The sequence below is a fragment of the Colobus angolensis genome, unplaced genomic scaffold (assembly GCF_000951035.1).
Source record: "Colobus angolensis palliatus isolate OR3802 unplaced genomic scaffold, Cang.pa_1.0 Scaffold117, whole genome shotgun sequence".
Classification (NCBI taxonomy): domain Eukaryota; kingdom Metazoa; phylum Chordata; class Mammalia; order Primates; family Cercopithecidae; genus Colobus; species Colobus angolensis.
Genome location: NW_012112808.1, coordinates 6,321,597 through 6,348,737, shown reverse-complemented (window position 1 = coordinate 6,348,737; position 27,141 = coordinate 6,321,597). Strand labels below are relative to the sequence as shown.

The 27,141-nt window shown below is 42.2% G+C and overlaps 1 protein-coding gene across 1 annotated transcript in view; it reads right to left on the bottom strand.

Annotated features, from left to right (window-relative positions):
• Window positions 1–27,141, bottom strand: part of RIN2 (Ras and Rab interactor 2) — a 252,268-nt gene that overhangs the window by 204,385 nt on the left and 20,742 nt on the right. Inside the window, exon 2 of the mRNA XM_011963061.1 lies at window positions 3,946–4,071. The gene's annotated coding sequence lies outside the window, so the exon portion shown is untranslated. The remainder of the gene's footprint in view (window positions 1–3,945; window positions 4,072–27,141) is intronic.

Here is a 27,141-nt window from a genome sequence, read left to right as displayed (position 1 = left end):
ATTCACATGGAACCAAAAAAGAGTCTGTATAGGTAAGACAATCTTAAGCAAAAAGAACAAAGATCTGATTTTTAGTTTTGGGTTTTACATTTAAATCTTTAATCCATCTTGAGTTGATTTTTGTGTAAGGTATAAGGAAGGGGTCCAGTTTCAATTTTCTTTATACGGCCAGCCAGTTTTCCCAGTACCGTTTATTTAAATAGGGAATCCTTTCCCCATTGCTTGTTTTTGTCAGATTTGTCAAAAATCAGATGTTTGCAGATGTGTGGTCTTATTTCTGAGATCTCTATTATGTTCCTTTGGTCTATGTGTCTGTTTTTGTACCAGTGTCATGCTGTTTTGGTTACTGTAAACTTGTAGTATAGTTTGAACTCAGATAGTGTGATGCCTCCAGCTTTGTTCTTTTTGCACACAACAAGCTTTCAATAAATGCTAGTTATTTTCCAGCAACACTTGCTTATCCTTATTACTACCAGGCTTCTAAGCTGCATCTGCTAGGGTTGAAAGAACAGGGTAGAATTGAGGAAAATAAAGAGGTAAAAGAGAATGAAGAGAAAAGGAGTACATTTCATCTTCATTAAGCCACTTTAAAATTCTCAGCCTGCTGATGGCAGTGCTAGCTAGTCAGTGAGCAGGTAGAACAACAGGAAAAATAAAGCATTCTCTGTTAATCATATTTAGTTAATGAAGTTCTATCGCACTTAGGGCAGGAGAAGCCTGGGAACAAGAGAAGATAAAAAAGGGGTCTAGTGGGAGAGGCTGGTTAGGTTGTGCTCCTTGGAGTATAGGTCTAAGGTATGGGAGGCATTTTCAAAGGACTGTGTCCAAGAGAGGATACATTGTTTGCAACAGGGCTCAGCAGGGTCTGGAAGACTTCATTTAGATGTGCAGAGGACCAGGGCTCGCTTTTAGACGGTGCCGGAGCACTCCTTGGGGTACCATGAAATAGGGCACGAAAACCTAGCTTTTGAGGGGGACTTCAGGACTCAGTCAAGGTGGAGAAGGGGATGGGTCACTCAGTTGGTATTAAAAACTAACCATCCCTAGCGACCCAGGTAAAAGTGGGGACTACCCAAAGGTGGCTGACGGACTGACTGCTTGCCAAGGAATTCTCCTCCAGTGATGTCATCCCTCCAGCCTGTCCTTCTATAACACAGCCTCACTCCAGACCTTCAGTCACACTGTGGCAAGGGCAAGGGAGGGAGGCCAAGCCCCAGGAGCTCTGGCTATACCCTTTTTTGTTGTTGTTGTTAAAGAAACTTTTGTAGAGATAGTGCCCAAGCTGATCTTGAATTCCTGTCCTCAAGCAATCCTCCTGCCTCAGCCTCCCAAAGGGCTGAGATTACAGACATGAGCCACCATACCTGGCCTGGCCATACTTGGTAGAGGCAGCTATTTCTGCCAAGCATGTAGGTCACCTAAGCACGGGGTGCTCGGGACAGGGCCCTGTGAAGTCACACGGCCTGCTCCAAATTCCACCTTTGACGCTGCCTAACTGGGTGATGTAGGGCAAGTGACAACCTCATAAGACTCAGTTTCCCCATCTGTAAAATGATAATAATAACAATCCCACCTGTAAAGGGCTGTTGTGATTATTAAATATGACAACAGATGCTGTGGTCATCAGTTCTCCAATGTTGTATATTGGCTTTTTCTCTCTTGAAAATATTTTTTGCTTGGATAATAGCCTAGTGAAATATTGTATCTCAGAGTCCTGTGGCAGTTCCTGTTATTGTTTAGTTTACAATTGCATTTTACTAAAGTAATTTATTTATGAAAGTCAAGCACAGGGATGTTTTATCTAACAGGAAGGACAGAGGAAGTGAGAAATAAATCTTTGGCCTCAAAAGACAAACCTACAGCATCATGATAAGACTTCAGTATTTATACCTGGAACTATGCACTTCTTTACTCTGTCATCATTATTATCAAGAAAATTCACATCTAATGCTCTTTGGTGTTTATTTAACATGCATTTATTAGCTGTCTGCTCAGGTAAGGGTCTTTGCTAGAAGAAAAGAGGTGAGGAACAGGAAAGACAGACCAATCCAAGGCCTTCCCAAAATAAAACAAGGGATAGAGACATTGATCACAGAATCACATAATGATGCCAGGCATGGTGGCTCACGCCTATAATCCTAGCACTTTGGGAGGCTGAGGCAGGTATATTGCAAGTTCAGGAGATCAAGACCATCCTGGCTGACCACGGTGAAACCCTGTCTCTACTAAAAATACAAAAAATTAGCCGGGCATGGTGGCGGGAGCCTGTAGTCCCAGCTACCTGGGAGGCTGAGGCAGGAGAATGGCATGAACCCGGGAGGCAGAGCCTGCAGTGAGCCGAGATCGTGTCACTGCACTCCAGCCGACAGAGTGAGACTCCATCTCAAAAAAAATAATAATAAAATAAAATAAAATAAACCACAAATCACATAATGATTATTTTACATGATAGGGAAAAGAATATTGTGTAATATGAGCAAATACCACAGGATTTAAATTCATGGAGGGAAGGTAGACAGCTTCCTGAGAGAACTCTATATTTAAGTCAGAACAGGAGGCATCCATCCAGGGTCCAAATTAAGAAATAGAGCAGCAACATATTGTGCAGAGATAGTTCTCTAACATTTTTCTCTCTTGTTCCTCTTACTCTGCAAGGGTTTGCTTTCTCTGAGAGCAGTTGTGTCTACAGGGCAGCTAAGGCCCAGATCCCAGGCCAGAAAGAATGTGTAGTTAGAGCAGTGGTGAACCTCACAAGCTTGAAATCAGGTAGCCCTGGGTTTAAACTCCAGCAACACATTCAATAGTTGTGTGGCCTTGGGTAAGTCAGTTTATCTCACTCAAATTCTGTTTTCTTACTTGTAAACAAGTGTAATGATATCTTACACTTAAACAGTGCTGCTGTGGGTTTAAATGAGATAGCTGAAAACAACAGTGTTAATTTTGCTCATGAATCTGTTATACGGGCAGGGCTCAGCAGGGACGGTTCAGCAGGGACAGCTTATTTCTGCTCCATTCAGCATCAGTGGGGGCAGCTCAAAGGCTGGGGGCTGGAGCCAGCCTTCTAAGTCCCATGTCGTGGGGCTGTCAACTGGAGCACTGATATGTAGCCTCTCTGCAGGGCCTGGCTTCCCAGGAACATGGTGGCTGGGTCTCAAGGACATGTATCCTAAGAGGTTTAGAGAGCCAGGTGGAAACCCCATCCCTTTGCTAATCAAGACTTAGCTGTCACTTGGCATCACTTTGCTACATTCTTTATGTCAAGGCAGTCACTGTGTCCTGCTCAGATTCAAGGAGAGGGAAAATAGACCTCTTTACTTGATGGAGGAGTAGCAAGGTTTTGGAGCAGCCATCACTGTGACCTATGTTGAAAAATATGATCTGCCATAGTGGCCTATACTGATATCCCATTGATGCAATTTCCTTTCAGTGTGAAGATTTATAATTCTATGAAAAAAAATCTACAAAAAGTAGAGAAGAGGAAGCAAAGTGGTGGGAACTGAAGAGAAGTAGAATCATTACTGCCACATCCTCTTTCAGTTATTGCCAGGTTTTTTGTACTCAGAGGTGGTGTCATCCCTCAGATGGGGCAACAGCAGTGCCCACCTCATGGTGGTGTTGTGATAATTGAATGAACTAACCCATTAAAGTGCTTAAAGCTGTGCCTGGCCCATGATGAGTGCTCTGAAAATGTGAGTGGTTTCCCTTTATGCTCATGGGCTCCTAACTTGTCCTGATCTTGATGTGGCCCTGCTGCCAGTGTATCATGGACAGAATCCCTCAGACAGCTGGAAAACATCCTCCCTATTGCTCTGTCAGAGCAAAGTCCCTTCCACAGCCACATACCACAACTATAGCACACGATATTCCCAATCACACTGATGAGTTTGGAAATGAAGGAAACGCTGGGGTAGTGAACACTGGGTTTATGGTCTCGCTGCTACGTACCCCTTCACGCCAGCATCTCTTCTCCTCTCCCACTGCAGTTCAGCCTGACCTCCCCAGTGTTCTGAAGGGCTTGCACATTTTATCTTTTCTGGTAGAAGTTCAGAAGTCCAGATCTCTCGTCTCCATCTACAACACAAAAATTGACCATTCAGAGTTTTGTATGTATATTAAAAACACAATGAACAACCACCCAGAGGACTTGCTTCCTAGCCTGGCTCTGGGAGGAGACATTGCTAAATGAGAACACAGTGATGTCCTTTCTTTCCCATTCCTGGTCCTCCACCTTTGGACCAGGAAACCGAGGAGGGAGATTTCTTTACCAGAATGCCCTGTAAATCCCTGTGCCAATGCTCAGATTTAAAAAACTCTCCATAGTCTTTCATGAATGGAACTAATCAACAAGCATCTTGTCTTCCCCACCAGTTAAGCAACATTTCATTTCTTTCCCTTATCCTTTGCATCACATCACTTCCTACAAAAAGGATCCCAAAATCTTCCAGTCTAGGATTCTGGAGATGGGACTAATCAGAATAAGAAATTCCTATACTGCCAGGTGCAGTGACTGGCATCTATAATCCCAGCATTTTGGAAAGTGGACGTGGGTGGATCGCTTGGGCTCAGGAGTCCGAGACCAGCCTGGGCAACATGGTGAAATCCTGTCTCTACCAAAACTACAAAAAATTAACCAGGCATAGTGACACACACCTGTGGTCCCACCTACTCGGGAGGCTGAGGTGGGAGGATTGCTTGAACCCAGGAGGCTGAAGTTGCAGTAGCAGAGATTATGCTACTGCACTTCAGCCTGAGTGACAGAGTGAGACTCCATCTCAAAAAAAAATCCCATCTTATCCTATATTTCATTTTTAACTGTTTGAATCAGTATCCTAGCCTTTTCAAAATTACCTAAGTACATGCATGAATGCAGTCACCTTGCTTGAAAATGCAAATATTAGATCAAATCTCAAGTTCCCTTTGACCATCACCATTAACTCCTATATCCTTGGCAGAAGTGGGCATTTTTATAATTTAAATTATATCTTTCCAGATTGCTTCTGTGCATTCCAATATCCAATTACACACACACACACGCACACACACACACAAACACACGCGCATGCACACACACACACGTGTATGTGCTTCTTTTCTAAATATATGTTTCTCATTGCTCCATTCTCCTGCTTATTCCATCCTCAGGATGTCCTATCAAACTCCCAACATCGGTATAAGAAGGTTATCTCATTCTTTTTTTCCCATTGCTTTCCCAATACTTCATAGTCTTGGCTCCTCTGTCAGGCTCTATAACTGACCTCTGACTTCCCCGCCACCTCCTCTCCCGGAACTCTCACACACAGATGCACACACATCCCTTCCTTCACGCCTGGGTCCATGTTAGCTTTCTGGCTTGCAATATCCATCCTGTCCCTCTCCTCTTCCTTGAGAAGATTCAGCTCTTGGGCTGGGATGCAACATACTTGGGCTTCAGTCCCAGATGAGTTGCTCAGGCAAATTACTTAACCTGGGTTCTTATATAAAAAATAGGGTAATTATAATAGCATTTATTATACTTCAAAGCATTGCTCTAAAGATTAAGTAGAATAATCCATAGAAAGCATTGGTCTATTGCAGGTTATTTAGTAAATGCTCAAACAATGTGAGCTGCCACCACCGTCAATGTTAGTGATCATCATCATCACCATTTTTCAGGAATCATTTAAATCCCACTTTCCTCCTTAATCCAGATTTTCCCCTGAACCCTTGCTTCCCACACAGATAGGACTACTCAAAATCATCCCAATAAACATTAAGCGACGTTGACATGACTTCACAATGTCTTCTAATATTTACTAATAGATAGGCCTTGGATTCAATTTACTGCCCCACTTGGTACTCAGGGCGAGCTTCACAAATCACACGGAGTAACGTGAGCCGGTGAGTAAAGTAAGGTTATCCTTTCGAGGGACAAAAATGCTAGGGGTTCTTCTGTTGCATGGTTTATATTATGGTATCAAATAAGTATATACAAATAAAGTAACTAGGTGTAAATGGCTTATGTTCTTGTTTTTACACAGTTATAAAACCAAGCACAATTGTAAATTATATAAGAACAAGAATGCAAATTAATATAATTGAAAGTAACTCAATTAATGCAAGGGATAATGTTTTCCTGAAACTAAGTCACTCTTGCAACATAAATACTGTGGGGCTACATATTCTAAGAGAGGAAGGGCTTACATGAGAGATTAAGTCAAAAATTACCCTGACAGCTAATTTGCTGTGTGCAGAGGCTCATACTAGTGATAGGTGCCTATAAACTGAGACCACATGGGGGAAGAGCAGACTCCAGTGCTCTGCATCATGCTGATGCTGGGACACTCACTCGCTGAGTGGAATGGCAGCTGAAATTGCTCACACAATTCAAATTATTCCAATCTCTTCCACTCTCTCTTTGAATTCTCCCACTACATTTCTCTACCTGAATTACTGGGCAGCTTCCGTTCATTCGCCCCCATCACACTGCATTTGGCCTTCACTAGGGGAAAACAAACAAACATTGACTATGTTTGAAGCCTCCTCTGGCCATCTTCATACCTTGCAACAATCTCAGTTTATGGGACGATTTGGCCCCAAGGCAAATTAAATAAACTCAAACTCAGAGGCGGGCACTGAAATTACTTGGCAGAACTTGGTCCCAAGGCTCAATTCTTTGGGGATTCTCCACCCTGGCTGCACACCTGTGAAGCTTTAAGCAAGCTCCAAGCCCAGAGTACATCCCAAATCAATTACAGCAGAGTCTCTGGGGGTGGGAACCCTATTTTTGAAGCTCCTTGTGTGATTCCAATGTGCACTGAAGGTTGAGAACAGGAATCTATTGACTCACAGCTTTCAAACACGTTTGACTTCCATCCATGGTAATAAATATATTTCACATCATGATCCATACCCAGGCATAGACATACAAAACAGAAACAAACATTTTGTAGAACAATACTTAACTGTTGCTACCAGCCATACACTCTAATATTATCCATTTTTTTCACTTTTATTTAAAATAACCCTGGATGTACCCAACTTCACCCCTTAATGAACCACAATTCACTAGGGGGTCATGACCTACAGCTTGAAAAACACTGCTCTAGTTAGTCCAGAATGTAATTTGATTAATTAGTAAATGTTATCCTTGACATAAAAACATACTGGATTTCAGACGTTCCAAAGGAGGGTATGTGGATCCCTGAGAATAAGTCCATATAGAGGCTCATTTTGAAAATCTTTGCTATGGACCAAATCCTTCATTTTACAAAACAGAAAAGGTCAAACTCCTATATACCATTCCTCCTAGATGTGTACGTGCATGTGTGTGTTACACTTTGCCCTAACCTACCTTTCTTTTCTCTTTTTTCTTTTATTTTCTTTCTTTTCTTTCCTCCTCTCCTCTCCTCTTCTCTTCCTTTCTCTTCTCTTCTTTCTTTTTTTCGAGAGAGTTTCATTCTGTCGCCCAGGCTGGAGTGCAATGGTGCAGTCTCGGCTCACAGCAAGATTTCAGGCTGAGCCACTGCGTCCAGCCCTTTGTTTCATATTTTCTTGTGGCATTTTGTCTATTTGAATAATCCTTAAATGATGACATTGTGGATCCTTAAACATAGAGCTCTTGGAGCTTAGTGATGTTGCTTCAGTGTGTGTTGTTTGGGGGTGCTGGTCTTTTTTTCCTTTGCCCGTGATGCATGGGGTGGGCATGTGCATTTTAACACTTGTTGACTGAGTTTTAGCATTCTAGGCTGTATTTCCAATTTGGATTTGACACAATGGCACTCTAAGGAGGCTGAAAATAATGCTCATTTGGTCTTATAGAGAAGGGGATTTGCTGTCACGTGCAGGATCTCAATAGTTAGGCTGTTTTCCATACTAGAACCCCTTCTAACATCAGACTGTATTGTTTTAGATCTCTGACACCCCTATCTCATGGGCAAAATAGAGGGTAATAAAAGCTGATCATAATATCCAACTTTCATTAATATTGCTCAGTAGCATCCACAGGTATTTAAAATTAAGTTTTCTGAGGACCTGAGGGAGAAAATACTCACTAGGCAAAATGCTATTGGTCAACTTCCAAAGGGGTTTTTACTTTGAAAACTACAATAAACAGTCAAACTCAAGCAACCTAAAAAATAGACACAAAACTGAACTTGCACTGAATATGTATGATGTATGTTATAACATCTTACAGAAACTAAGATATCACTACAAAAATTAAAACACTATAGCCACTTACAAACTGTGCTTTTCCATAAGAAGAAATATAATCACCTATTAAAAACAGAAACAGACTGACTAAGACTTCCCTGCGAGTCCGGGTTAAGCAGCTGGAACAACTTGGGATGCTGTCCTGACCTTCCTGGGCCAGTGTCACCACATGTGTACACAAGAGCATTTCCTCAGCAAAGTGCCTGTGCTTTAAATGGATTATTGAACTTTAACAGGGTTGTGTTCCTAAGAGAAATGCAAATTCATTTAAAACTTACATTGATTTCTCCACAAACCAGAATTTCTCTAAAGACAACTAAAGTGTTTCTAACTTTGAGAATTCTAAATTGTCTTAAATTTTAATTTAATTTTTCTATGGAGGAAGGCCAAATTTATGAAGGGGATTGTCTTGATCAGAATTATTCATGAATTAACCAATGTTGATCAAACATCTAGTAGGTGCGAGGCGTTGTGAGAAATTCTGAGTCGCCGTTCTCATCAGAAACCTTGAAGTCCTTGTAAAGAAATTTATAAATTAAAACCTACAAGGTAATAACAGGTTGAAGAAAATGAAATACCAACTAGGTTTAATTTTTCTTAATCCAGGAGTCACAACTCTAGAAACTGAAGTAGTTGCTTATTTTTCCACATATTTTGATAGCATCATCTAGAAGGTTCACATGTACGTTATTCATCATTACCTAGTATCACTGAATCTTTTTTTTTTTTTTTTTTTGAGACAGGATCTCACTCTGTTGCTTAGGCTGGAGAGCAGTGGTGCGATTTTGGCTCACTGCAACCTCCACCTCCAGGATCCAAGTGATTCTCCTGCCTCAGCCTCCCAAGTACCTGGGACTACAGGCACCTGCCACCATGCCTGACTAATTTTTGTATTTTTAGTAGAGATGGGGTTTTGCTAAGTTGGCCAGGCTGGACTCTAACTCTTGACTTCTGGTGATCCACCTGCCTTGGCCTCCCAAAGTGCTGGGATTACAGACGTGAGCCACTGCACCCAGCCCACTGAATCTTTTTGAAGATTTGCACATGCAGGCCACTTGCTGGGTGTCATTTTGAAGTGCTGCTATTGGTGGAGTTCATCTCTCACTAAAGCCTTTCTTTTCTATTCTGTACGTGTTGACTATAGATGCATTATTCTTTGGATCCTTAATTGTGATCTTGGGTATATTATTTTCCCTGATCTTCTCTTAAAGGAGGTAAAATTGGTTCAGTTCATCCTGCCTTAGTGTATCCAAGTTTCACCGATGAAAAGATTCAGTAACCAATTTGATTGATTTTCGTTAGGTACTTAATCTTGCCCGTGTTATCTTCACGACAGGACCCCATCTCTGGTGTTGGCTCAGGCTAAAAATTTACTCACCCAGCTATGAGCTTTCTCATTTCAATTCCCTGTATTTCCCTATCTAGCCACCCTAGCAATGCATCAGTAGCTACCATGGGGAACCCAAATCTAGGCTTGTCCAGTCTTTCCCCACAGCTTTTCCTATAAAACGATGAATTCCCAACCTTAGAAAGTGTTAAAACATTGTTCTGTAATCCTAATAACCTGGAAAATTTGGAGTTACTCAAAGTAAAATAAGTTTCTTTGTGCAAGATTTCTAGAACATCTCTGCTAGTATAATCTAACAGGGTCAAAGAATGTTCCAGCATCTTCCTAAACCCTTTGAGCTTTCATTTGTGAAAACCTCAGGATTAGGCCAGCTGTGAAGATAGTGCCCTGGAGTACTTATTTTCTCCCTCCCTTTTTCCTTTCCTTTTCTTTTCGTTAAATTAATCGTATTAGAGAAAGGCATTGCCATCTCCCTCTCTGGGGTACGAGAGAGAGAAAGACTAACACTCAAGGAAAACGGTGCTATTATCACGGGAAAGCCCCTCTATGGCTAAGCCATCCAACACAGCAGCCATGGGCCCTGCGTGGCAATCGAGCACCTGAAATGTGGCAAGTCTGAATCGGGATGCTTTGTAAGTAGAATATATGCTCCAGGTTTTGAAGACTTAATACAAAAAAAAAAAAAAGTAAAATGCCTCAATAATAAATTTTCATATTGATCATATGTTGAAATATTGAATTAAATACAATATCTTATCAAAATTAATTTTACCTATTGCTTTTAACTTGCTAAAATGTGACTACAAAAAACTTTAAAATTACATAAGCAGTTCTATTGGACAGTGCTGCCTGATCGAATTAATTCCCAATTACATCAATACCTCTTGGCTGAGCTGGTGTATTTGCTGTATTCTGAACACACAGACACAAAAATACAATGCTATATTCTGAACATCATACACACATACACACACACACACACACAGTGGCTGCTTAGCCTAAAATATCTTGCCCTCTGCAGCCATCTCCTGTTACCATCCTGCCCAACCTTTAAGATCCATCTCAAAACATAATAGGCAATTGCTAGCAGGTCTTCAGAAAGGATTCCACGCCAAGCACAATGCTGAGCCCCCTCCTCCCTCAAATCACCCTGGCAGCCTATGAAGGTGTAATAGAATGTGCTCATTTTGTAGCTGCAAGAGGTGAGGTGACCTGCTTAATGCTATGTGCTGGTCAGTGGCAAAGCTGAGTCTTCTTTGGCTTGTCGATCACCAAATCATCTTTAGCCCCTATGGTGGCTCTCGCCTCACCTCCCCATGTGTGCTCTAAGTCCTCAATGGCAGGCATCCCTTGCTCCTGTGAGCTTTGCTTCCCTCAGTTTCCAGACCTTAGTTCAAGTGTCTTTCTCACAATACCCATCACCCATTGCATCCTATTACCACTGCTTTGACATTTTGTTTCAGGCACATGATACCCTCTGATGACTCCGGTGGATTGTGCTCTTATTTAAATGTTCATGAGAAATGACACTATGAGGTCTCAGTCAATATTTGATTAAGGTAAAGCATGTTATATACTTGATTATCTTCCTTTCACCATCTTTTAAAACCATATATTTTTGCTGTTAAAAATGAGAATTAAGTGCATTGATGAGGGTGACCATTACAGACAGGTAGACCCTAAAAAGCCAAGCCAAACCACGCCGGCTGGAAGTGTAATTTCCCCTGTGGTAGAATTTGACCCTGAAGACCTTCACAGGCAGTTCCTCTGCCCACAAATAAGAATTTCTTTCTTTCAGCTCATACTGTCAACTTGACCTTGTCAACTGCTCTGGCCATGTCCCTGGAAGGAGTCCCACTTGTCCTTCCTCTTCCCCCAACCATGGAAAACCACCTGAGAAAAAGCTGGATGGGGAAGGGAAGGAAAAAAATTACATATTTCCTTTTCAACATTATTAAAGGAATGAAGATAATAATTATGGGTAATTCTAAAACATGAACATTTTAGGTAAGTTTAGATAACTTTATTCCTTACCTGTTGCCTGAAGTGGACACAGTACAGGCAAATAAAGCCTTACTAGTTGCACTAAGACAACTCCAATGCTGATTTTGCATGAGAATATGAGCATTTCCTCAAAATGCCTCCTGTTAACAGTTCTAGGAATACTTATTTCAAAGAATAATTTATCTTTGGAAAAAGAAAGTAAGGGTCCTATAAAAAATGAGGATTTATATGTGTTATATTTTTCATTCCCTTTCCAAAGACTTTTGTGTAATGAAGAAAATTTAGATTACTTTAAAAAGAACTTCTTAGTTAACTTTCCTCAACTGATGGTCTCTGCTTTCCCTGGAGAAGTCATGTTATTGCAAGTTTATGAAGTTTTTCTCAGTTCCACGTAATAATATCTGAGGCAGGGGGCGCATCTCCTCTTTGGCAGATCAGGTATTCTTTCAAAGATCAAGCTAAGAATTTTGTTGACCTTAAACTATCTAAGCCTTAGCACTATAACTCCCAAATTATACTCTTTGGTGTCTTCTTAAATATGTAAGAGTAAATTAAATAACATCCACAGAATTGCATTTTAGTTATTTTCTCAAATAAATTCATTCACTTTTTTGGAAACCTTATCTTTAGAAATGACCAAGAGTTTTAGAAATACATACATATCTGTGATAATTTTCCAATCATTTCTAATTCTCTTTTCCCAATTAAAGAAATGGGACAAGTAATTCATTCGTTTATTCAATTTCAAAATCACTTGCTGATTTTGTTCAAGGTCTAAGCTATACACTACAGGAACGCACATGAAGTCCTGTTTTTCTATGTGGGCCATCTGAAAGAGATGCCGAAGATGAGTGTAGTTTTGGCTGGGAAGTGTAGGGAAAGGCATTTCAGTTTAGACAGGACCACTTGGTTTAAAGCAGCTGTGCCAAGGTACAACCATTAGAACACTGGTTAGCCCTTGGGGCATTGAGGATTCACATGGAAAGGCAGGCCAGGTCACGGTCTGGACAAAGGGAAGGGTTTCCATTTTACAATGTAAACCAATGGAAGCTGGTGACCATCTCAGAGTAGGAGTGGAGTGCTGGAGGTGGAAGGACCACTTAGGGCAAGTAAGAGAGACCTGAACTAAGAAATATGGGCTTCAACAAACAACAAAGGTGACAGACATGAAGAAGGGCCAGATAAGGCCACCCAAAGGAAAAGGAAGTTGGGAGGGGGAACTGGTTTGGGCAAGTGGATGATTATTCTATTTTTATTAATTTTTTTACTGCTGGGGTCACCCTACGTTGCCCAGGCTGGCACTGAACTCCTCCTGGACTCAAGTCATCCTCCTACTTCAGCCTCCAGAGTAGATGGGACTACAAGCACAAGCCACAGAGCCCAGCTTATCCTATATTTAGATAAGTTAAGTCCAACTTGAAAAGTCCAACATTAGTTGAAAAATTAACAGGAATAAATGGATATTTTGTATTGGGATAAAACCTCCCCTTCCCTAAACCCACATACACAAATAGAGAACGAAGGTTGAGTGGAGTAATAGCTGCCCCCTAAATAATAAGGCTAGAGATCAAGTTATCTGAGTGGGAAGCAGGCAACCTGACTTGCTGGCCTTGTAAGACTGGGGCAGTTGCTGGTGTCAGTGGATGTATGATTATTTCATTTTTGGATAAATTGAGTCTGAGGTTTCCAGGGAGATCCAGATTGAGAAATACAAAAGGCAGTTGAAGAATTACTAGAGACAAATAAATAAGTCTATATTCAGAAAACAACACATCTACAACAAGGGAAATGATGGTGTATAGAGGCCAGATCACCTTCAAGCCTTCTGTTTGATTCTGGGTGCCACATTTTGATAGAACTGTAATAAAATTGGGGCCTGTCAAGAAGTAGATAGAAATGAAATATGTGACCGTGTTTAGGAAAAAATGTTTGAAGGAGTCTTGGATGATTGACTTGGAGAAAAGAAAAAGCAGAGAAGGCTCTGTCATGTGAGTGGAATCAGACTTGATCAGTGACATACAAGAGGAGAACCAAAGGGCAGAAATTAGAAGAAGACAAACTATAACTAGAGATAAGGAATCTCTAGCTAGCATTTTGGGATTGGTTGATTTTCTCCTCATCAAAATATTAGAGCACAGACTGAACAACAACCCCTGGGGATGCAGGGAGGGGACTGAAGCACACAGCAGGGAACCAGGCAACAGCTGGATGTCCCTGAGAGCCCTGTGACCCCATGGGAGGAGGCAGATTGGAACAACAGATACAAGACTAGAAGCCACCTACAGGAAGCAAGCAGTTAAAACTACAAATAGGTAAGATGCCCAAGATACCAACTGTAGCAAGAGAAAATAAGTAAACTGCAGAAAGAATCTTGTATGAAATAAAGCAAACTAGCCGAGATAGAGAAATCATAAAGGACTAGGGAGAAAATTAAGAGTGTCACATAACAAAAGACAAAGGAGAGGAAATTCTATTGAAGTATAATTAACGTAAAGTGCAGACGTCTTAAGTGAAAAGTACTAATTTAAAAAATCTTTGCATATTCCAAGTTCATGAAGATATTTCTCTTATATCTTTTCTAGAAGGTTGTTTTAGTTTTAACATTTAAGCCTATGATCCATCATAAAATCATTTTTGTGTATGGCATAGGAATCAAGTTTTATTTGTTTCCTCAGGAACATCAACTGACTAGCACCATCTGTGGAAAAGACTCTTCTCCCACCTCTACGCCTGCTTAATTGGAGTGTAGCCTTTGTTGTAAGCCAAGATACTGCATTATCTTGTAGATCTGTCTCTGAACTCTCACTTCTGTTCCATTTACCTATTTGTCTATCCTTATTCTGATGCCACAGTCTTCATTATGTAGCTTTATAGCATGTCTTGATAATTGGTAATGTAAGAGCTATAGATTTGTTGTTGTTCTTGAATAAGGCTTTGAATTTTATAATTATTTTTCAGTCACCTACATTTTGGAATTAACTTACCAATTTAAACAGAAAATAACTCTGCTGGACTTATTTGAAATTTTGATGAATCTGTAGATCACTTTGGGGAGAAATGACATCTTTAAAATATTTCAATCCATGAACATGGTATGTCCTTCTGTCTATTTAGATCTTCTTTAATTTCTCTCAATGTTTTGTAGTTTTAGTGTGGTGTTCTTGCACATCTATTGTAGAGGAAGTCTTCCTCTATTTGGAAAAGACTATCACCTTGGACAGATGGAGTAGATCTGAGATTGTCTTGTGTAATGCATAGGGTAGTAACATGGTCACCAGTAACACATGCTTGAGTCAAGCAATTTAATTTTTATTTTTGTATGGTACTGTAAATCCCATTTTCTATTTAATTTTCTACTTGCTACTAGTATTTTAACTCTTGAGTAATGGCAATTTTAATTTTTTTTTTTTTTTTGAGACAAAGTCTTGCTTTGTTGCCCAGGCTGGAGTGCAACAGTGCCATCCCAGCCTGCTGCAACCTCTGTCTACTGGGTTCAGGTGATTCTCCTGCCTCAACCTCCCAAGTAGCTGGGATTACAGGTGCCTGCCACCATGCCCAGCTAGTTTTTGTATTTTTGTTTTGTTTTGTTTTTAGTAGAGACAGGGTTTTGCCATGTTGGCCAGGCTAGTCTTGAACTCCTGACTTTAAGTGATCGGCCTGCTTCTGCCCCTCAAAGTGCTGGGATTACAGGCATGAGGCAATGCACCCAGCCAATTCTTATTTTCTAATTTTAATAAGATTTCTTTCTTTTTCTTGCCTTAGTGTCCTGGTAAGACTACCAGTACATTGTTGAATACAGGTGACAGAGTGATAGGTGCTATAAGGTGAGAGTGAATAAAAGTGATAGGGCAAACTTGTGTTATTCCATACATCAGAATGAAAGCACTAAGTATTTCACCATTCAATATGGCTTGCACATACCCTTTGTCAGATTCAAGTGGTTACCTTTCATTGGTAGTTTGCTGAGATCACACTAGGTATTTTTAATCTAAATGTTAAATTCTACAATAAAAACACAATAACTTATTCAGAAATTCAAGTTAGGGAGGGGTGTAGTTCTTCACACTACTGATAGAGGAAGTCTTCCTCTATTTGGAAAAGACTATCACCTTGGACAGATGGAGTAGATCTGAAATTGTCTTGTGTAATGCATAGGGTAGTAACACGGTCACCAGTAACACATGCTTGAGTCAAGCAATTTAATCTCTGAATGTCTATCTTCCCCTTATTAGATCTATGTCTCTGGATCTGGAGTTTAAAATACAAAATCCAGAGAGCATAACATAATGATAACACTAGCTACCACTTATTGAGCACTCAGTATATGCTTAATATTGTATTAAGCCATTCATGTCTATTATTTCATTCAATCCTTGCTATAACCATCATAACAATAGAAGAGGCAACAAAGGCATGAGAAATAAATTTAATTTACTTGCCCGTGGTCACACAGCCAGTAAGTGAGGGAGCTAGGATTCAAACCGTCTGACCGCATGACATTAATCACTACACTTCCGCCATCAGGAATAAAACCTTCTCCCTCTAGCCCCCCATTTGAGGTAATTTCTCTTTTTTTAATTTTTTTTATGATGGAGTCTTGCTCTGTCACCCAGGCTGGAGTGCACTGGCTCACTGCAATCTCTGCCTCCTGGGTTCAAGCAATTCTCCTGCTTCAGCCTCCTGAGTAGCTAGGATTACAGGCGCATACCACCATGCCCAGCGAATTTTTGTATTTTTTAGTAGAAATGGGGTTTCACCATGTTGGCCAGGCTGGTCTCAAACTCCTGATCTTGTGACCCACCTCGGCCTCCCAAAGTGCTGGGATTACAGGCATGAGCCAACGCACCCGGCCAGTCTTTCTCTTTATTGTGGCCTAGAATGTTAAATATGTTTGCTCACCATAGAATTAGCTTGAGAGCTACCCAATGTTGGGCTTTATTAGAAATCCTTGAGACCAGCGGCCACATTCTTAGTCCCTATGTCCTTTTAGCTTTATCCCATCCAGAAACAAAATAAACAGCTTTCTCCAGTACCCTATCCTATCATTTACTTTCACCAAAAGCAATGGATACATAAAGCTTTGCAAGTACAAAAACAGAAAATCACTGGAAAATAACTCAATTCTTTTCCACTGGAAGGGTTAGCTTGTAAGCTAAATCTAGAGAGGAATATAATTCTTCCCAAAAGAGACATGTCCTGTCCTATCAACTTCCTCTATAAAAATTATCCAAAACAACACTACCACAAAAGGTATTAGGCACAGTCACACTGCTTTCCCTAGAAATGATGGCTTCATGCATCTTTACGCTTCAGGCATCCTCATTATCTACTGCTATATAACAAGTCACCGCAAGACTCAGTGGCTTAAAACAATAACCATTTTATTATTGCCATGGTTTCTGAGTGTCTGGAATTCAGGAAGGGCTTGGCTGGGTAGTTCTGGCTCAAAGTCTCAAATGTGGTTGCAGCCAGATGGTAACTGGAGCTGGAACAAAAGGCAGAGTGTGTGGGGGTGGGGAGCAGGAAGGTACTGCTGGAACAGCTGGAGACTGCTAGGGCATCTCTCTCTTTTTTCATGTAGCTTCAGGGCTTTGTCATGTGATCTGTTTGCCTGGGCTAGTTTGGGTTTCCTCATAGTATGGTGGCCTCAGAATCTGCTTGCATGGCAGCTCAGCACTCCAGCAAGAATGCACCAGACAGCAAGGTGAAAATTGCATTATCTTTTTCTTTTCAAATTATCCTCAGAAGTAATGCAGTATTATTTTTGCTGCATTCTATTGGGTACAAGTGAGATACAAACCCACCCAGGCTCAATGGGACAGGCATTCAACTTTACCTCTTGATAAGGAGGTGCCTAGGAGAAGGTGTGGGATGGGTGATGACATTGTGGTTATGTTTAGAAAAATACAATCTGTCCCACAGACTGAAGTTAGCAACGCACTGGAATGTCACAGAGGGGAAAGCCATTCCCATTCTCATTTTTCACATGTATAAACCAAGGCAAAGCATTTCTAAGCTACTTGTGGTCACACAGAGGCAGGGAAGAAACTATCATCTGTGTTACTTTGACTTATCTACAACTTTAATGATGAATATAATGTATGAAAATTACTTTTTAAGGTATAAAATACAGCATGATTTATTATAGTCATTCATTATAATTTGGAAACATCTCTGAAAAGTTTATCTCTGAAAGTTCGACATATTACCTAGGAGAATGAAGCTCTCCTTGGAAAGTTTAATCCACTCAACTTGATTTTCCCTGGGAAAGTATTTGGGTATTTCCTACAGTCTCATATAATAGAGAACTTGGCAAGTAAAAATGATACCCAACATTGGCTTTTCACAGTGTTCCCCACTGAAATAGCCAGTACGCTTATGGATAAGAAATGCTTGCCACGGGCTGGGGTTTAGAAAACATAGGCCCGTGGATGGGAAAAAGCAACAGAGAAAAGGTGCTAAGTTCTGGTCCATTCACTTTCCGCTGAAAGGATGTCCCGTCTGGCAGCACAAGTATCTGCAAACTGAATTTCTCCATGTCCTCTCCGGAGTTCAGTCAACTCTCATTTCACATCGTCCTGGGTTTTGCCCATTTTAGTTCTGCTTTTTTTTTTTATTAAAGGTTGGGTTTTTTAACATATGAAAATTCTTATGTTAGGACATTTAATTCGTGTTGGAATGCCATTACAGTTTTCTTTCTTTCTTTTTTTTTTTTCTGAGACGGAGTCTTGCTCTGCCGCCCAGGCTGGAGTGCAGTGGCCGGTTCTCAGCTCACTGCAAGCTCCGCCTCCCGGGTTTACGCCATTCTCCTGCCTCAGCCTCCCGAGTCAGCTGGGACTACAGGCGCCCGCCTCGTCGCCCGGCTAGTTTTTTGTATTTTTTTAGTAGAGACGGGGTTTCACCGTATTAGCCAGGATGGTCTCGATCTCCTGACCTCGTGATCCGCCCGTCTCGGCCTCCCAAAGTGCTGGGATTACAGGCTTGAGCCACCTCGCCCGGCCTACAATTTTCTTTTGCTCTGGTGTGTGTGTGTGTGTAGAGGGGTGAGAACACTCACTAGCTGGAATGCTTAGATTCATAAACTCATTTCTTCTGATTGCAGCTCTGCTTGCACGTTGTCTGCCACTTTCTGCTCTTTTCGTCATCTGTTTTCTTTATTGGATTGTGGGTGAGAGTTGATGTAGGCAGGGGACAGTGTGTGGGTGGCTAACTAGGTTTCTTGATTCAGACGCGCCCTCTACCGTTGATAGAGTGAAGTGTAATTTCTTCATTGTGCTTACTTTAGAATAGGGGGAGCATGTCTAATTTTCTGGTTTTCCTTGATCTGTAAAGCACCCTTTATTTTATTCTTTTTGTTTTCTTTCTGGATATCACCAAGTCGCCAAGGGGCAGTTCCCTTCCTAGTTTCCCTCGTCTCTCCCAGTAATCTCGCCTTTCCTACGGCTGTAGCCTCCAGTCTCACACTGTCTGGTATTCCCACTCAGGATGGGGCCTGTCTTTCCACGGGTGACGTGATCTGGGCTGCATCACCCCAGGCTCTGCACACTCCTGCCCAGCTTCACTTGTCCTCTGTGGTCCCCGCCCAACGCTCTAGACAGGGGCGGGCTCCAGAGCCTGCCTGACTGGACCTCGGTGCTTCTCTCACTACTTACAGGACATTTGAAGTCTGTAGAATTTTGTCTCTTAGTAATCCCGGGGGCTTGTGTAAACAATGGTTTTATTTGCTCTATTTGTTGATTTGGGTAAATTTTTTTAAGTTAAGGTAAGAGATTTGGATGTAGGCAACCACCATTATTCTACTGAAACTCAGAGTTCCCTATGCGTTTAAATAATAATGCCATTTACTGTGCTGAAACATCCATTTACCCAAATCTATTTGCTCTTCACAATACAAGCATTTCTTAGTACAACAATATATATAGCTTTTTAAACAAGGAACCCTTTGTAATAACTAACATGCATACACACACACACACACACACACACACACACAATTGTTTAAATTCCTTTCTGACCGCTATAGCATACTTGAAGCTAAAATTCTTACATATCATCAGCCATCACCAAAACAAGCAAACTTCCTACCTCAACCACATCAGCAAAGGGCACAGCGCCCTTGATAGCATCTGCTGTCCTGAATAAAACTACAGGTTGCAGGAGTTACTGGCAAAGCCACAACTGATTTGCAAGTTGCCTTGGGGTAGCAGGCAATTTGCCAATTTCAAGCAGCGCCATCCAGTGCCATGTGCCAGCCCTGCTCGGACACACTGTATCCGCCAGTGTCTCACTGTGCTAACCTGGCCTTCGCCCCGGAGTAGACACTGCAGGTGCTGCTCGCGTCCCCTCTTCCACGACAGCCTGCTGGACTCCACACTGCCAGCATCCCCGTCTCCTTGCCTGAGGGTTCCTCTGGCTCTTGGAACGAGCTTTTCCCAGGGAGAGGCCTGAAATGCTGGGAATCAGTTCCCAGACCCCAGTAGCCCTCAACCTACAACTGATGAGAGTGAATGTGAACACCTGCCCTGCATCATCCACACCTGGACCCCTAGTGGGACAGTCAGCTCCCCGGCATGGGAAAGCTCTAGCTGTCCATGGGGTAAATGATTGATAACACTCTTCATATTGTTGCCTCCCTCCCCTGCCTCACCTCCCCACTTCCCTAGGGGTTTCCTGGGACCACTATCCCAATCAACTACTTGCATTCGAATCAAATCCTTGTTCAGAGCCGGCTGCGGGAGGAATTCAGATCAACACAGCTCCCCAGCTCAGGGCCTCACCTCCAGCCACCCAGAGCCTTTGCCTGGACAGGAATCACCCAGGTCAGAGACTGGAAGACAGTTTGGAAGAGACGGGTCCCCATCCAAACAGGGCAGGAATGAGAGGGGGCTTTGGATGTGACGTCCACAAACCTGGGGGTCCAGGGAAGCCCATGAGAAGGCCTTGACGGGAGTGTGCAGAGAACCCTGGTGTGGCCATGGCCGAGACTCAAAGGGGCAGTGATGGGGAGGGCCATCTACAGTCCATGACAAAGGCCTGTGCACACAGGAACTTCTATGCCGATGTTTGTGGGATTAATAAATGAGCAGGAATTTAGTTTGAGAAAATCGTATGAAAACAAACTCTGTTAAACACGGAATGTTTTTCCAGTTACCACTCTAATGTAACACATATTTGTTGTGTTATGATCTGATACAGCAACACACGACCACCAGGATGAGCAAGAATTGGGATTTATAGACTCCCACCCACCACCACCGTGGGGCACTCAAGAGAACCCACCGTTGACCTAGGCAGCCGCTTCTTTGAATTCCTGGGTGGGGTCACATACTAAAAGGAGAGATGGAAATGGTTTGAGCTTTTCTTCATACACTCACTGTCCAAATCTGCTAGGATATTCTGGGCGCCCCCTGTTGCAGGCCTGAGCTGGGCAGCCAGCACACAGGTAGGCAGGAGATGCAGTCAAACGGTCAAACACCTGTTGAATGGCCGTGAAGTCAATACATCTGTGTACCAGGGAGGAAATAACTGTCTTAATAAATGTCTTAATAATTAAGACAAGGGACAGATCAACCTGGGTAATGCTTTAGAAGAGGAAGAGGTGAGACTGGCATACGAAGCTGATGAGTTTGGTTCATGCCAAGTAGGAGCAAGGGAGCCATTTAGAACACAGGAGAAGATGTACATTTACAGGCAGAATCAGGCTTTTTCCAATTCTTGGGGACATCGGTTAATTAAATCAGCAGTTATTTTTAAACTTTGTTATTCAATAATAACATTTTAATAGTTAACTGTTTTTTTAAGACAGTCTCATTCTGTCGCCCAGGCTGGAGTCCATCTCAACTCACTGCAAGCTCTGCCTCCCAGGTTCAATTGATTCTTGTTCCTCAGCCACCCAGGTAGCTGGGACTACAGGTGTGAATCACCAGGCCTGGATAATTTTTGTATTTTTAGTAGAAGCGGGGTTTCACCATGTTGGCCAGGCTGGTCTCAAACTCCTGGCCTCATGTGATCCACCCGCCTTGGCCTCCCAAAGTGCTGGGATTACAGGCGTGAGCCACCATGGGTGGCTAACATTTTAAAATACATCTCATGCCTGACATTGGCTTAGGTGCTAGGCATATGGCAAGGAACATATAGGCTTGATCTGGACCTTTCCTTCAAGAGTTTTAGTGGGAAAGACAGACCAATCTAGTGTGATCAATCCAGTGGATATTTCATGAATAATTCTCCATTCAACTTTTTCTGAAATGTTCCTGTGGATCCTGGTCATGTGCAAGCCCAGATAAGGAAGGGTTAACAACCGCCAACATTAACACCTCAAACAATAAAACGGATTTTTAAATTAGGGCTTAATTTACAATGTAAAACCAAATTACACTACCTTAGTAACCTATCATGGGAAATGGAACCGTTCTTTGATGATGCATGGTCATCAATAACCTTCAGTACATATGTTTTAGGTTTTGTATCCCCAGCTCTAGGGGGCACAGTAATTGCAAGCACAGAGTTAATGAGGATTGGCCACAGATGAATACCTGGAAATACTTTTCTTGAAAAAAACAAAAAACAAGATATGATCTTCCTTCATAGCTCTTTGCCTCACTTATAAAAAGCTTGGTAAATAGGCCTTGCGCTGTGGCTCAGGCCTTTAATCTCACCACTTTGGGAGGCCAAGGCAGTTGGATCACTTGAGGTCAGGAGTTCGAGACCAGCCCGGCCAACATGGTGGAACCCCGTCTCTACAAAAAAATACAAAAATTAGCCAGCTGTGGTGGTGGATGCCTGTAATTCCAGCTACTCCAGAGGCTGAGGCAGGAGAATCACTTGAACCCAGAAGACGGGGGTTGCCATGAGCAGAGAGATCGTGTCACTTGGTAAAGGGTATGCAGATGTCAGATTTCCTGGATGATGCAACACTGCTGCTTTTCTAAACAGATCCCCAAAGCCAGGACACAAGGAGTTTTCCTAACCTCCAGAAAGTCACCTATTGCAGTCATTATCCATGTTCTCTTTCTTGGCAATAATAAGTGATTTCTACACACTCCTTACAACATGCAGCCACTGCCCACTGAGCATCCATCCATGTGACTTCTATGTCCCAGATGTTCTTGCATTGGGGAGGGTCTATGTGACTGGGTTTGGGCCAGTAAAATATGGGTGGGAGTGATATATGCCACCCTCAGACATGGCATTTAAAGTGATGCCATGTGTCTCCAGCCTTCTCTCCCTTTCTGCAATAGCCTTGTAAACTATATGTTCCAGATGACATGATACAAAATAAAAACAGCCTGGATCCCTGCATTACCACCTGGAGAAGAGCCACCCAACCAAGATCATGTAGTGGATGTGGGTTGAGTGGCTCTTCTTTACAAGCCCCTGAAAGTCTGGGGTTTGTTAGCCTCTCCCAACAAGTGCAACCATCTGGCCAGGATGCAACCACCCTTTCATCTCTCTATTACTAGAAGAACTGAAATAAAATGAACTTCCTTCCTATTCTTCAAGACTTTCTATTATTGACCTTGTTGCATGTAAAGCCACAGCACAAATGCTGAGTGCACTCCCTATGCCAATTAAATTCAAGTATTATGTGGCATAGCTCCTTTAATCTTCTCCTTTGAAGCAGGTGCTATTCTTATTTTCATTTTACGTATGAAGAAACTGAGGCTAAGAGAGGTTAATTAGTTTGCCCAGAGATCCGCAGCTTGTAAGTGGATTCACGAGGGTTGCAACAGAGGCCATCTAGCTCCAGAACACATGTTTTTATTCATCACACTGTCCCACCTCCCCATCTGGCCTTTCGTTTCAGCACCAGTCATATTCTTGAGCACTGGGCATTTCCACTAACACAGTGTTGGCCACTGGGTGGACTCGTGGCGAGACCTTTGATTCCCACTTGGCTTGGTCTACTTTAAGAGAAGCTCATTACACCCAGATTTCAGTGGGTAGCAGGGCATGTGATATCTGAGCAGAGAATGGGACACCCTGGTCCCTTGTGATTGTATTTTTAAAGAGGCACTGCTTCTTCAAAACATATCAATTCGTGACCACTATCGGAAGCTGTCTTCACAAACAACCCTAGGTCATGATTATTTCCTTGCTATTTTAATTCCTTTTAACTGAATTCTAGGCCTATGCAGTCTTAAAATTATATAGCTACCTTCATGATAAGTGAAATTTCTCAAGGAATATCTTCCACATTAAGAATTCATGCTCTGAATCACATTACACTCTGGCCCAAGAGCTGAGTCAATGAGGCACTGGTGTTTTGTATTTTTGTTTCTGTATTTTTCTGAATGGTTCAAATCATAGACAATGAGTAGATACTGTCTTTATAATCAGAAATAAAAGCTATTATCTGTTAATGAGGTGATTGCAGAAAGAAAATGATTCAACTATTACAGAAGCCATAACATCGCTTCTTTAGGGCAAACACCCCAACCTCCAGAAATAGACTGGTTTTGCTATGCTTAGACAAACCAAAGATTTCATGTATTCTTTCCCTGGAGGCACAGAACATGCTGGTACCAATAAAAACCACATCCATCACACTAATTCGACCTTTGTAAGCAATACATGGTATACTTTTGAAAGCCAAGGCACGACTAGATTGTCTAACCACTGAAAGTCTTATTTTAGAAAATCTCAAAGTGTTCAAGTAAGAAAAATACTAATACTTGTTTTCCCAGTGCTTGGGTCTGGGGACATTTATCTGAGGCTCTCTGCTTGGCTGCAATTTGACAAGCATGGCCCAGAATGAATCAGTTTTTCATCCTGGGAGTCAACATGGATCCTGGAATTTGGACACATTTTCTTATTCAAATCCCAGCTTCTACATTCTCTTACTTCCTTACTTTCTTATTCAAATCTCAGCTTCCACATTGCTCATCCTAAGCAAGTTAGTTATACCCCACTGAGGTGCAGTTCTAGTGACCCGTGCCCTGAGGACTGTGCTGTAAGAATGAGTTGAGATGATCTCTCTGGAATACCCAGCCCAGGGCCTGGCCCAGAGAAGAGCACTTAGCTCAGCACCTGCACATGGTAGCGCTCAATAAATATTAACGATATTATCAATAATTAGGAGGATTTTTTAAAAATCTGTGCTTTGAATGCCTGTTATCACCTTGACACACAGGATACAGCATTTGCTATGTAAAACTGGCAGGATTTAGGTTAGAATTGAGCCAGAAGTCAAACACCCTTCAATCCTCTCACTGAGACACCTTTCTGAGCTGGACCTGGAATTGCAAGAATATGGCTCAGTCTCCTTTTTACAGATTTGTGATGATCCAAGAGGATGAATCCTCCCGTCACTACCATTATTGCTCTCGCTGGATCACCCACATGGCCTTATTTTCTCTTTTAAGTTACTTGTAATTTCCTTACGGACATTTCTGCCTTTTGACTTAGTGGTGTTCTTAGTCCAAACTCTACTCTGTATCAGGACCCAGATGCTCCGATGCTGGTTTTCGGCTGTGAGGAAATGGAGAAGGGGAGCCCCAGGAGTTGTAGCAGTTGGAGGGCTGGGAGTATAGTCCCAGGCATTAGTAAGGCAACTCAGGTGGTGTCTCTGGGCCTCGGTTTCCTTCTCTGTACCCCAGAGGGCCCTCCGAGGTCCCAGAAGTTCCCTAACTTCAGAATAGATGTCCTTCCTCCAACTGTCCCCAGTTCACCGTCCCATTACTTGGTATGGCCCAGTTCCTGGCCCCAAAGAAGCTCAGGGTTTTCCCTACCCAGCGTCTGCTCCAAACTAAGAATCAGCCCGTGTTTGGGATGTGTCATGGAAAGTCTATGCTGGGCTTTGCAGTCAGCACTTCTAGTTCCAAACCCCGGCTCTGGCACTACTTATTAGGTTTGTGACTTGGGACCAGTTCACTTAACTTCTCAGAGCCTTTGTTTGCCCATCTGTAAAGTGGGGATCAAGGCACTCACCCCACAAAACTGTGAGTACCCTAAACAAAGTAGATAAAGTTCCCACCACAGTGCCTCACACACAACTAACAGTCCCAAAATAATAAATGCTCTAAGTACAAGGACTTGGGCACATAATTTGACATTTCTAGGATTTAGCGTCTCCTTCTGTAAAAGTGGGTGATATGATTCAGTGATTTTTAGGGTCTTTTGTTATCTCAAATTCTGAGTCTATGTAAATACTCAGGCAACTGGAATTCGCCATCTTGTCTGAACCCTTAACACTACTTCTTCTGTGGCACCTGGCAGGGAGCCTTATGCATGCAGGCAATTTATAAACGCCCGGGGCAACGCCCTCTGCATTTCTAAAGTTACCTCTTCTGTATCAGAGGACTTTGTTTTTCCATCCCAAGCAAATGAAAAATATATTCAGGTGGACCCCAAACAAAGGCATGCATTTTTCCTCCTTTGAAAATACAGCTTCCCTAGCATTGTTTGCCTTTTAAGGAATTTCTTTGGATTTGGAACACACCAGTAAGACTATGGATTGTAGCATGTGTTGATTGTAATCACACATCCAAAGCCTCCCCAAATTCAATTACATTTTGGTGGCTCCTAAAAAAGTGACATTTGACTTTCAAAAATAGCAAAATTAAAAAACCAGGAAGGCCACAAAACAAGCCTTTGCTCCACACCAGTGTTTCGAGTGTTTATTCACAGCATTTCACAATTCGTCTGGAATGAACACTAAACCAGAGAAATTAAAAATTCCATTTGAATAGAAAATCCCCTGTTTATTGTAAGGAAGGTCTCTTCTCAGCCAGAAATGAATACAAACTAATATAAGAAAAATCATGGTGAATGTCAATGCTCTGCAGCAAGACAGCCCCCATTTACTTGAGGAATTAGTTTTAAATGGTCATTTCCTGGAACCATGAGGCGACGCAGAGGTCAGGTCTAATCAACAATTTATAAAAACCTATTAAATCCTATGGGTCAGTTTTATAGTAAGTGGAGTGCGGAATTTTAATCTCCTGGCATGGAGGGCAAATGTGGAAGAATGCATAGCTGCAGCATCTTTCTTTGTAAGATACATTGGGGCTCCCCCACCCTAGGCTTCTCAATAGGTGGGACCCTGCTGCAAAGGCCCCAGTGGGGCAGATGAGCATGAAGCAGAAGGGGCCTAGTGGGGTGAAGAGGGAAAGAGATTCAGGCACTTGGAGCCTCTTCCCCTGAGATTTCTACGGGTTCCACCTGTGCCCTTCCCTGTGTTCTCTGGCCCTGAACACACAGTTCTTCTAAACCTCCTACATTTAAAAAGACCAACACTCTACCATGAATGATGGAGGGAGAAGCCAGGATAAAACAATTCCCTCCGGGATGGACCCACCCCAAACACCTCCTCCTTCCTCCCTCACTCCTTTTCCTATTTTATCTGTCAATGAAAAGAGTCCAACTCCGTAAAACATCTGAAGAGATTTATTCTGAGCCAAATATGAGTGATCAGTGGCCTGAGACAGAGCCCAAGGAGATCCTGAGAACATGTGCCCAAGGTGGTCAGGCTACAGCTTGGTTTTATACATTCTAACGGGACATAAGACATCAATACATGTAAGACATAATTAATACATGTAAGATGTACATTGGTTTTGTCTGGAAAGGTAGGAAAATTGGAAGGGAGGGGACTTCCA